At 32.3% G+C, this 13,874-nt stretch overlaps 1 protein-coding gene across 1 annotated transcript in view; it reads right to left on the minus strand.

The window, feature by feature from the left end:
• Positions 1-13,874, minus strand: part of LOC127714332 (torsin-1A-like) — a 237,850-nt gene that overhangs the window by 99,418 nt on the left and 124,558 nt on the right. The window lies entirely within an intron of this gene.

Raw genomic sequence — 13,874 nt, forward strand, 5'->3', positions numbered from 1 at the left:
GGTATATTGATTCAAGCCGTCAATTCCCTATAGGATTGGCCAGAAGTTCTACTTTCCAAGCCTCTCATGCCAAGCATTTTAAACCAGATTTTTTTATAGTTTGAAACACCTTAAAATTTCATACTGATTTGATGAGAAGGAGATAAACAAATGAACAGATTGACTTAAAACACTGTGTTACACATTTCCCTTATGATTCTCATGAAGTTATCGTATCTCTATCTCTCCCTTTCATTATTTACGTTTCATTTACAATCCGGAAAAATCAGTATTACGAAATATTCCAAGTATATCCAACCTAGTGATGTCATGGTGGGAATTCCACACTTCGTAGAAGCGGGGATATCCTTCACTCATTAGTATTAAAATCAATCACAGAAATCGTGTATGATTATAAAATCGGTAATTGTTTATTGAACATAATTATAAACGAATTTTCTTCATGAAATGGAGAACTAACTTCGTCTGGTACTTAAGCAAAGCAAAATAGCTAACGGACTGTTATTGCGACATAGGTGGCGTTGTTTTCTTGTCATGATGTAATGGATTAAAGTCATTTCGTATCCTAACCATTTCGTACCTTATTGAATATTTATATGTATGCAACTTCGTTCCTCGTGTAATATTAACATTTATTATATATGAGCAAATCTGTCCTAATACGGATAAATCAGCATGTGTTATACTGTTGACATTGCCGGGTTGACATAATTCATGAGTAAATATTGCTATTTGGCCCAGTGCGATACGGGGAAAAAAGGCCGAAAAGCAATATAGGATTTTCACTTCTGTTGGCAAATTTTGGCTTCCAAATTATGTTGGACATATCTCAACCTTGAATAGACGTTTCGAAAAGAAATTGGAAGACACATTTTTATACGACCGCAAAAATTGTCGTAAATTGGTATGACGTTGGCATTGTCGTCGTCTAGCCTCGTCGTCGTCAAAGACACATTGGTTTTCGCACAATAACTTTAGTTTAAGTAAATGGATCTCTATGAAATTTTACCAAAAGGTTCAATACCATAAAAGGAAGGTTGGGATTGATTTTGGGGGTTATGGTACCAACAGTTAAGGAATTAGGGGCCAAAAAGGGGCCAAAATAATCATTTTTGTAACTTCCAGACAATTACTTGTGTATAAGTGTATGGATCTCTCTGACATTGTACCACAAGGTTCCATACCACAAAGGAAATGCTGGGATTGATTTTGGGGGTAATTGCCTCAAAATTTTAGGAATTAGGGGCAAAAAAAGGGGCAAAAAAACAAGCCTTTTTCTAGTTTCATGACAATAACTTGTGTGTAAGTGTATGGATCTTTATGAAATTGTACTGCAAGGTTCCATATCACAAAGGGAAAGCTGGAATTGAGTTTGGGGGTAATTACCAAAAACGTTTAGGAATAAGGGGCCAAAAAGGGGCTAAAAATAAGCATTTTTCTAGTTTCCAGACAATAACTTGTGTTCAAGTGTATGGATCTCTCTGAAATTGTACTGCAAGGTACCATATCATAAAGGGAAGACTGGGATTGATTTTGGGGGTAATTGCCTCAAAACATTAGGAATTAGGGGCCAAAAAGGGGCAAAAAACAAGCCTTTTTATAGTTTCAGGACAATAACTTGTGTGTAAGTGTATGGATCTTTATGAAATTGTACTACAAGGTTCCATATCACAAAGGGAAAGCTGGGTTTGAGTTTGGGGATAATTGCTTTAAACATTTAGGAATTTGGGGCCAAAAAGGGGCCAAAAAACAAGCATTTTTACAGTTTCCAAACAATAACTTGTGTTCAAGTGTATGGATCTCTCTGAAATTGTACTGCAAGGTACCATACCACAAATTGAAGGCTGGGATTGAGTTTTGGGGGTGATGAATCATTAGGGGGTTCTAAAAATTGGGGGGGGATTTTTTTTTCTTTAAAATTTTCCATTTTAAGTTGGTTATTTTTTATTTATATATAAAAGCAAATAATAATGATATGGTTTGATTTCAACAAAATTTGAAATATTGGGGTTCTTTGATATGCTGAATTTAACCGTGTATTTAGATTCTTAATTTTTTGTCCCGTTTTCAAATTGGTCTACATTAAGGTCCAAAGGGTCCAATATTAAACTTAGTTTGATTTTAACAAAAATTTAATTCTTGGGGTTCTTTGATATGCTAAATCTAACCGTGTATGTATTAAGATTTTGAATATTGGACCATAATAGGTAAATTAAAAATTTTTAAGTTCTTAGACCACATTCATTCTGTGTCAGAAACCTATGCTGTGTCAAATATTTAATCACAATCCAAATTTAGAGCTGTATCAAGCTTGAATGTTGTGTCCATACTTGCCCCAGCTGTTCAGGGTTCGACCTCTGCGGTCGTATCAAGCTGCGCCCAGCGGAGCATTTAATTCAATTTTATTGACCAGAAAATTTAATGATGATCTGTTTTTGTTACGATTTACGGAAACATTCCACAACCTTTCCGGGTAGAATTTTCAAGTTTTTTATCATTCTGTCGACAAAGAAAACATAATGTCTGAATATTCTTTCCAAGTACTTTATGTTTACTAGATAAATAGAATTGCATTAGCATAGATTAAGGTTACACGATACCAAAATGACGTTACGCCACGAGTTATTGTTCCTGCTTTTGTCGACATCCATGAAATCGACATCAAACGTAAAACCTCATGCTTTATGATAACTTAGAACAAATTGAACAAACAATCAGCCTCAGTCTAGTATAAAATAATTGTAAGATAAATGTTTTTTTATTTCAAATTGTGAATACTTGTATATTATATGATTATATATTAAGAATACGGCCTCATTTTAGCGTCGCTTTCTATATATATACGTATCATATTCAATCACAAAACAAAACCTTTACATAAATGCATTTCAAATGAAAGAAAAAAATGAGAAAAACAAAAATACATCACACAATACATGTAGGTCCTACGCTGTACTTTAATCACGAAATGATCAAATAATATAAATCCTTTTATTTTTGGTAAACATTTTTAACTGCAACTTGTCTAGATGCAGAGTGCCGAGAGATTTGATGCAATACATTATATGACATTGATTGGTTCGTCACCTTCCGCCAATTCTTCTGCTCATTCTTTACCTTTAAAAATATACTATTAAATATTCTGTTTCTATTGATAAGTAAGCATTTATACTATTTAACTATACATTTTCTTATGCATAACAGACTGAGTTTCTTTATTCTTGGTTGTTTTTTGGCAATAAATTCTTATTTATGACGCACGCCGTATCCCGATGATATTTTGAAATAGAAATTAGATTTATAGAAACGCAGGATGGTGTGTGAAAATACGGGGAATTGTACCACTATTAATGCAATTTCGTTATGAAATCCATTCGTTTTAAATTGATAGCAAAAAAAAAAAAAAAACGCTGCTATCAAAATAGAAAAAGGAAATTTATTTGGAAAAGAATACGGATAGAATTAGGCGAAAAAAATACAAGCAGACGTTGAAACTCATACAGAAAATAGTTTTTTGGCATGGAATGAAGAAATCCTATATAGTTTCGGAAACATTTTAAAAATAAAGTGCCAGCTTTGTGTAATGGTATAAGCGCAGTCTACACAGGACAACAACATCGGAATGAGGAGAAAATTAACAATGGCTCATAAATAAATGTGCACTTGGTTAGGACGAATAAATTAAATAATTCAGCTCCCGTTACAATGTAAAGTCTGACTAAAGCTAGCCCCAGCATCCACTTGCGTCTACAAACGCAAGTGGATATTTGGGGCTGGCTTTAGTCAGACTAGTCCCGTTACATATTTTTTTTCATTTCCATTCTGAAATTATTTTCTCGAAATTTACAAGCAAAGTTAACGACTAATTAAAAAAATCCGTGGCTCCACAATAAATGATTAATCGGTGCTTTGATGAGGGTAACACTAAAGACCTGGGGCCGGTAACAAGAATCATTCTTATGTCTTATGAACGTCTAAAGAGCGTCTTAAGATTTAAAAGTGTAACAAGACCCAACCTCAGACCTATCTTAGAATGAGTGACAGCCCTTAATGTTTTGAAAAAGTGCATGATTTAAGAACGATTCTTAAGTCTACCTTAAAGCGATCTTACTAATTCCGGTATCACTAAATCATTCTTAAATTTTGGTCAGTTATTAAGTTTTCTTAAAACAAACTTAGCGAATTAGGGGTGTACCAAAAACAATTCGCAATAGCTTCTCTTGATATTTTTGTAAGAGTGGTCCCGACTACTCTTAGCTGCACATTCACTTATAATCGAATAAAACGCCGTTGTTACTGTATGTACAACTGAGACAACGAGTACAACAGCAAGAGTTCACAAGAAGATTGTTCAAGGATCGAACAAATCCGTTGGGTTTTAGGGAGCTACCATTTGATTTTTATGGGGGGCTAGGATGAAATTTGAAAAAAAGGCAGGACAGGAGTTTTCAGTAAAAAAAAAAGGCAGGATGAGCAACTTGGTAAAAAAAAAGTCAGGATAAACTAATAAAAAAAAAAGGTAGGACCGAATAGAGTGAAAAATAAAAATGCAGGACAGAGATTACAACTTAAAAAAAATGCAGGACAAAAATAGATGGTTCAAAAGTTCCCAGCATAATTTCGAATGTGGTCTTCGTAAAATCTCAAGAAAAGAGTCGAAAAAGTTTTGGGAAATTTTGAAACTTTTAGACAAAAATAATTCGGCGCAGGAGATTAAATTTAGTATAGATCAGTTATACGATTATTTTAAATCTTTTAATAAAAATGAAGATACAGGTACAGAAAAACACGATTTGACGAGTTAAGGTACCCAACACCTTGACTAATATTAATTTGGCTCGTTTAATTTTCATAAAATTTTGACCAAATGTTTACTTTGACCCTTTGACAAAAATACAAAAATTTCAAAAAATTTGAACCAACCACTTTATCAGAAAAATTTCATTGGTTATATAGCAGTTTGACAAACACCAATTTTGATCATTGAGAAGCTTAATATTTCCTTAACAATACAACGTAATTAAAACGTTTAGCTGATTTTTACAGAGTTATCTCCCTGTAGTGTTAGGTACCACCTTAATAGAAAATATTGATAATCAAGATATTATATAAATATTCTTGATCGAGGTATTTCGAAAGAGAAAATTTTATCAGTTGTTAAAATGCTTAGTAATGGTAAAGCTCCGACCAATGATGATAAAGTCAATGAATACATAAAAGCACGGTTAACCAGTTTCTACCTACATTCTATATAAATAACACATAGAGGAGAGGGTGATAGAGCAGAATTTTACCCCGGGAAAACATTGTCACTAATTTATAAAATACAAAATTATTGTATTTTATTGGCGCTTAGTAATCTTCAACAGCGTATTTGAATAAAAATTTCAAACGAATTAAATTTACAACATTACAAACAGTTCTTAGCTCTATTTTAGAAAATGTAATTTATTTGTTAAAATGAAGTTAGTATAAAATGTGTCAAAGAAAGCTTTTAGAATTCCTTTTTTTTTTAATTTGTCTTTTAACCTAGATTTATGATGCATGTCTCTATACATAGTACGCGACGCGTATCAGTTTACAAGTAGTTGTTCTCATATATGCATTTGATACGGTGCATTTATTATGGATATATTTTAGACTACATTTATGAAAATCTATAGAGCAGAGAATTTTGATTTTTTGTATCAATTTAAAATGTAGATTCAAATATTTATATGTCGTTGATACAGACAAAAAGATCTATCATGTCAAAATCATGATACAACAGGAAATTTTCATATGCACGGTCTGAACACAAGAATTACAGAATACAGAAATGTAACCCCCCCCTCTTTTCCCCCCTAATCCAGACCCTCATATATCAATGTGACGGATAGTTTTGTTTGTTCTATTTAACTGTTTTTATTTTCGAAAAGAATATTTGTACAAGGTGTTGTTAATAAATGTAACGGACAATATATACCATGCCCTCTCAGTCGACGTCGTAATTTGATTTTTAATGAAAGAAAGTATCTAAAAGCTTCTCTCCCTGTGTAATATGATTTATTAAACTCATTAAGCAGAGCAATTTTTATGACTACTTGCTAACTCGAATAATTCAGCGCCCTCTATCCACTTTTTTTTCTCTTAATGGAGTGATCGTAGTGATCGTAATATAACGACTGGACTATTCGGGTTAGACTACTTGCATTTGTGTTTAATAGTATTAAATTCTGTATCAAATTTATATTAATAATAAAAGTTTCAGATCTTTAATATTGAAAACGGATTTAAATTATTTACTTGCATTAATATTGATATAAAAACATCCAGTTCGTTTTTTTGTGTTTTTTTGTAGATCTAAGAAAAAAAGCAACTCTGTTACACTAAAACAATTGACTAATTAAAATTGTCACATGGTGACAGAGTTGCTTTTTTTCTTAGATCTACAAAAAAAAACACAAAAAAACGAACTGGATGTTTTTATATCAATATTAATGCAAGTAAATAATTTTAACCCGTTTTCAATATTAAAGATCTGAAGCTTTTATTATTAATATAAATTTGAATGAATGGTTTACACTAGTAATTTTTTGGGACCTTTACAGCTAACTGTTCGGTGTGAGCCAAGGCTCCGTGTTGAAGACCGTACTGTGACCTATAATGGTTTACTTTTATAAATTTTGACTTGGATGGAGAGTTCTCTCATTGGCACTCATACCACATCTTCTTATATCTATTGATACAGAATTTAATACGATTAAACAATTATGCAAGTAGTCATAAAAATTGCTTTGCCTAATGAGTTTAATAAATCATATTGAACAGGGAGAGAAGCTTTTAAATACTTTCATTCATTAAAAATGAAATTACGACGTCGGCTGAGAGGGCATGGTATATATTGTCCGTTACATTTATTAACAACACCTTGTACAAATATTCTTTTCGAAAATAACAGTTAAATAAAACAAACAAAACTATCCGTCACAATGATATATGAGGATCTGGATTATTCAGTAAGAAATATGCTTATTCTGTAAATTCTTGTGTTAAGACCGTGCATATGAAAATTTCCTGTTGTATCATGATTTTGACATGATAAGATCTTTTTGTCTGTATCAACGACATATAAATATTTGAATCTACATTTTAAATTGATACAAAAAATCAAAATTCTCTGCTCTATAGATTTTCATAAATGTAGTCTAAAATATATCCATAATAAATGCACTGTATCAAATGCATATATGAGAACAACTACTTATAAACTGCTACGCGTCGCATACTATGTATAGAGAAATGCATCATAAATCTAAGTTAAAAGACAAATTATAAAAAAAAAGGAATTCTAAAAGCTTTCTTTGATAAATTTTATACTAACTTCATTTTAACAAGTTTTAATTACATTTTCTAAAATAGAGCTAAGAACTGTTTGTAATGTTGTATAAATTTAATTCGTTTGAAATTTTTATTCAAATACGCTGTTGAAGATTACTAAGCGCCAATAGAATACAATAATTTTGTATTTTATAAATTAGTGTCTTCGATAATGAAAAATTTGTCATCGAACAGTCTCATTATCATGTCGGTATTCGAAATGACTCGTTTCATTGTTATTACAAAAAATAGGTCATAATAACATGACAGAATTTTTTTGTTTCAGAATGTTCTAGATAAATATACAAAAAGCAAAGTTTAGACAATGTACCCTCATAAGCCTGGAAGTGGCTAGTCACATATAGTTAACGGCGTTTTTCTCACAATGATGTTCTACCTCCATAAGCCTGGAAATGTTGTGGCGGGTCACATATAATCAATCCTTCTGACTTCATAAATTTTGTTAGAGAGTCGGCTGAATTAAGACGTTATATGATGAAAATTAATTAAATTCCTTCCGTGAAAATGCATCGCATGTATAATAGAAATGAATCGCCCCTACAGTGAAAATGAAAGTCTAGTATCATTATTCGACAGTAAACATGAATCGCATAACGAAAACAGCATAGTGGAATTTAATTCAATATCAACAAGCTGAATAACAAAACATGTTTTAAGTTATACAACCTTAATAATTATGTTAAAAGGTACATTTTTCTGCAAATGAAATTTATCTTCTGCTTTTAAATCTCTTGCACGCTCTGTTCGTGAACTATTCTTAATATTTATCTATTTGTGTATCAATTTTACACCTGGATGGCTGTAGGCGCGATGAAAACCCGTCCGCATCTCATACCTATATCATGAATTTATAGAAACAGTACACATTATATCTTATTTCTTATTCTATTCAAAAATCATGAATTTGTCGTCTGTTTATTTATCATTCTACATTAGAAATTCATAACGGATACATTGAAAATGGTATTTCAGGATTTGCACATTATATACACTGGTTTTGTTTATTTTTATTGGACTTTCTTTTAATTCTTTTTCAACGACAACGCATGCAACTTCTTATTTCTTGTTTGAAAATTCTTCTCTTAGTCATCAATCTGCATGAAATATTTGCCACTGTACGTTCACAAAACAGCAACCAATCAATCATATCTCCTCTAAAATTACAGTACTATAATAACTTTAGACATTATCAAATAAATGTTAAAAAATTCGTTTAATCCTTTGATCAAATATAAACACGTCTCGTCACTCTCCTATTATTTCAAATTTCCGATACAAAGAAAAAAAGTATTATTGAATATCAAAGGAAGTACAATGTAACCCATCAAAGATACAAGGCTTGTGTTTCGTCTACAAATGAAAAACATACGAACACACCCACCCCCCTGATTCGCTCTTCCTCACAAATATAAAAATTCAAAATATAAAATCAATTATATACAAAATAAAGGATAAGGTCACCCGGATGCCGCACAAATGCCAATGCAACGAACGAGAACACTGTGTCTAAACTACCCCGGCAAAAAATGTTTGGACTCGATGGTGTCTACTATCCGGCGCGGTGACGGAACATCAATAGACAGAGAAAAGGTAGTTTACTGTTTATTTATTTGTTATTGTTATGATATCGAAGAATATTTATATATATATAACTATTTTCTATTGTGAGATGTAATATTTTCTACAACCGTTCTAGATTAACAGAGAAATAAGTAAAAATGCACGTCAAAATGACGAATTGAGTGAACCTTGCCTCGAATTTGTTTAATTTCTCCTTAAATTGTTCAGATGGTACGGAAAGAAAGATATTGACATGGAGATTGCAAAACTAGTTATTTTGAGCACCTCAATACTTGTATTTCTGAGTATGGAACGAAAGAAATGGGTCATGTCAAAATGGAAGCACCCGGTTTTGTCAATGTGTACAACCCGGTTTTGTCCTAGATTTCACAAGGCAGAACCCGGTTTTGTCAAAGAAAAAAAAATACATAATCGCATAAAATAATTGAATTTCAGCAACTAAAAAGAGTTTGGTGACTGGTTGTTAAACGATTTCTTACAGAGGACAACCTGTTACTTATTTGAATCTGTAAACACTTAAATTCCTACTTTATTGGAACAAAAATAGTTATAATTTTGCTTTGCATTAAAAAAAAAAAACTCTAACTACGAAATAGATAGAAATGAAGGTTAAACCGCAAATTGAGTTTTAAGCTCTCTTTACGTTTTTTTTTATATGAATTATGTAAATTTTAGTGTTTAAACTTAAAATTAGAGTTTATGGTCTTAAAAATTGAAGGACGCACATTTGATATGTGATTTACTTGCACAACAGGATGGTTATCTTTATAAGTAGTCCTACCTAGGGATGTAATATTTCCTATGATCGATTAAAATAAATCTTTTTAAGGCTAAATGTTCATTATAAGGCATAATAATCAGACAAATGTATATATGCTTGCAGAATCGCCATAGAAAATTAATGTTTATGGTGAGAAAAGGATTACAATAATCATGCATTAAAAATCAAATCTATCTTTCCCTAATTGTAACTATAATACTAAGTAAAAATTAGTATAATAGTCTCAGGCCATCGAGAAAATGCAATAATGATTAGTTTATTAATAGTTGTATAAATAAACGGTTCTGTTATCTCTCCATTGTGTTATGATTATCGTACATTGACGTTGGTCAATATATTATTGACAATATATAGGGACGTATTCAGGTTTTTTCAAAGTGGGCGTAATTCAAACAGCTTACATACCGCAGAGCGTAGCTAAGCGAACAATGTTTTGGACGAATTATGCTAAAAAAAATCGTAAAAAAAAATTAATTTTTTTGGGCCATTAAAGGTGGGGGCCTTGATTCGCCACTAATGTTACATAACTACATGTAAATCGTATACCAACTTAAAATTTTATAAGAAATAAGAAAGCAGGGACACCCGCGAAATTGGATGTATGTGAGTAGGATTATCATGTTTATTCTAAAAATTCAAATTGATATTATGGAATTGTCGGAATGCGAGACCAAGGGATGCAAATTCGTGGCTGCTTGAACTATTTGTACGAAGCTTCATATGTCAGAAATTAGAAGGCCTGACTGAAACATACCTCGCAAACAGATCTTTTATGTAACAATGTTTCTATCTGTCATATGTCAATTGCCCTTGACCTCATTTTCATGGTTCAGCGATTTCCTACACATGACTATTTAAGTGACCTTGAACTTATTTTCTTGATTAATTGGTAAATGTTAATTTTTGTTTGTTTGTTTGGTTTTAATGATTGTAATGTGTTCATGTCCGTCTGGCAGGTTTCAAAAGACCTTGAAATGTTTTATGGTTCCATGAACAATGTTAATTTTATGAGATATTTTTATTAAATTATTTATCTTACAGACCTTCAAAATAAATTCGAAAACAATCATTCCAGCAGTCGCGAAATGTCAGTGCGTACAGTCACTCCTGTATAAATAATATGTAGTATTTATTTTTGTTTAAAAAAAACCGCAATTGAAGTTGTTTTGCCATGTCTGATAAGTTTATCTCGTTCGTGTAAGCCTTAATTATGAAATGTTAGACTTTTTTTTTAATTCAAGAACGGTGCAATCTTGTTTGGAATTCTTGGTTGGTTTTAGCTCACCTCACCCCATTGGAAAAGTGAGCTTTTTTCATCACTTGGCCCCCGTCGTCCGTCGTCTCCGTTAATTTTTTACATAATCTTCTCCTCTGAAAATACTGGGCTACAATACATTTAACAAACCTTATCCACAATCTTATGTCGGTTTTAAAAAGTCTAACGAACTTATGTTTAACAGTTTTTCATCATCATTGGGGTATCTAGTTTAAAAAGTTTTTGATGACCCCGCTTGTCAACAAAGATGGCCGACATGGCTTAAAATAGAACAAAGGGGGAACAAGTTGTGTCTATTATTTAAAAACAGCTATAGAAAGAGAAAATTTAACAGGGGCAGATATGTTCATAATGTTGAGTTCTACATTTTGCCCATACACATCAAAACTCTCAAACAAATTCTTATAGAAGTTAATGTCCTTGAATGATGAATTTCTCCTTTTTTTTCCATTTCTGTCTAATATCTCTATATAAAAGTTATATGGCAAAAATGATCAGCAAGACAATATATACGAATAAATCTACTTGGTCGATATCCTTGTGAGAATTATTGACCTTTAATTACGATTTTTACCATTTCTTTGCGTTTTTGCCAATTATCTTACAAAAATCTTCTCCTCTTTAATGATTTAATTAAACTTGACCACACGCTTTATTGAGGTATCTGGTTTGAAAACCCACATGATCAGCCATTTGTAAATTTATTTTATGTTTCAGGGAACCAGTCTTAACGTTGTTTTTTATAAAATAAACAAAACCGGGTTCCATACATAGACAAAACCGGGTCGTTGTGTAGTAAACAACATTGACAAAACCGGGTGCTTCCATTTTGACATGACCTATTTCTTTCGTTCCATACGCAGAAATACAAGGATTGAGGTGATCAAAGTGACTAGTTTTGCAATCACCATGTCAATATCTTTCTTTCCGTACCTTTCTTTCCGTACCATGTGAACAATTTGAGGAGAAATTAAACAAATTCGAGGCAAGGTTCACTCAATTCGTCATTTTGACGTGCATTTTTACTTATTTCTCTGTTAATCTAGAACGGTTGTAGAAAATATTACGTCTCACCATAGAAAATAGTTATATATATATATATATATATATATATATATATATATTCTTCGATATCATAAAAATAACAAATAAATAAACAGAAAACTACCTTTTCTCTGTCTATTGATATTCCGTCACCATGCCGGATATTAGATACCATCGAGTCCAAACATTTTTTGCCGGGGTAGTTTAGACACAGTGGAGAAACCTGAAAGGACATACTTGGATTCCAAACCGATACCGCTAAATGCCAAGCTGTATTCCTGTTAGAGGAAAGCCGAAAATCCTACAACAAAGCATCTCGGAAAGAAACTACCGATCCATTAGGGTAACAACAGCTAAAACCCTCAGACATCAAATAGATTGGTCTGATAGTTTCCCACATGGAAACTACTAATGGATTCCATCTGACCACATGTCTCAAACAAACCTGAAAATATCTGCAGAAACTTTCCTCAACAAAAAAATATTATCCAAAACATAAAATATAAGATGTAAGGATAACAATATTTATCAAGAAACCAATTTGGCAAAACAATTTCAATGATGTTGAAGGATTTTCTCTGCAAACATTTTCACGTCCGCTCTCATCGGCATGCTCGACTCATCGATCTGTGAAAGAAGAGTGTGCCATATTCCGATGTAAATAAACTACGATTCACACCTCCTGTTTACAGCTAGAGTTCTTTTTTACGATACACTTACGATAATACACAGTGCGTGACTTGCGATCAACTTAGTAGTCATTTACGATGCCTTTGTGAAACACACGTAACGGGAACGTAGAACCACACGTAAACGGATCGTAAAATGATACGGTGATCGTAAGTTAAGAAGGCTTTGTGAAACGGTGGCCTGCAGTTTATATATTCGCCATCCGTAATTATTATCTAAAATGTTAATTCGGCATGCCATACTCGATAGAAGTGCGGACGTGAAAGAAAGCACTCTTCACAAAAACGTAAACGGAGAGTACATTTCGATGATTTCGTCATTTAATATGAGGCAGGCATTACCTGTGAAAGGGGACGAAGTCTATATAAATTATTTTTTTTAATTCAAACATATTTTAAGTTCTAAATCTGTTAAAAAAGAAACGGAAATACCGTAACGTTTCCGATTTTGGTTCTGTTGTTAGGGATTTTAGTTGTGACGTTATTTTAGTTTTGACGTCATAATCAGTGTAAACAAAGAAACGCTATCATCAGGTAACGTTTTTTCATATCAAAGAATAATTAGAAATGAAATTGTTATTGTGTTCCATCCTATATTTTACTGGACTGATAAATATATATTTCACTCAAAGTCTCATGAAAAACGAGACCGGAAGAAGGAAGTAGATTTCTGCGCAAATGCGGGAATTGAAAAAAGTTACCAAAAAAAGCAAACTCCGAAACAGTGGTGACATCTGGCTACGCTTCTTTACACCACTGCCATCAGCCCTTTTCATAATCACAAGATTCTTGTGGTTGCGCTTAATTATTAACAAAATGATTTAAGATATTCTTCGAATTGTCAATTTTATTAAACAATTACACAATATATAATAAATTTGATAACAATGAAGTATACAGCAAGGAAATAACGTGACGTATTTGGAACTTTTTTTTTGGGGTGTAGTGACTCAACTTGTACTGCTCCATAATTCCCGGGTACTAATGGATGACAAAATAAAGGAGGTCTGTCTGGAAATTTACCCAGATTTATCAATAAAAGGAGAACAGCTGGCTGGAATTGCAGCTATATTAAATAACAAAGATGTTGTAGTTAATCTTCCTGTTGGTTTCGGGAAGAGTG

The sequence above is a fragment of the Mytilus californianus genome, unplaced genomic scaffold, assembly GCF_021869535.1.
Source record: "Mytilus californianus isolate M0D057914Y unplaced genomic scaffold, xbMytCali1.0.p SCAF_9, whole genome shotgun sequence".
Lineage (NCBI taxonomy): Eukaryota > Metazoa > Mollusca > Bivalvia > Mytilida > Mytilidae > Mytilus > Mytilus californianus.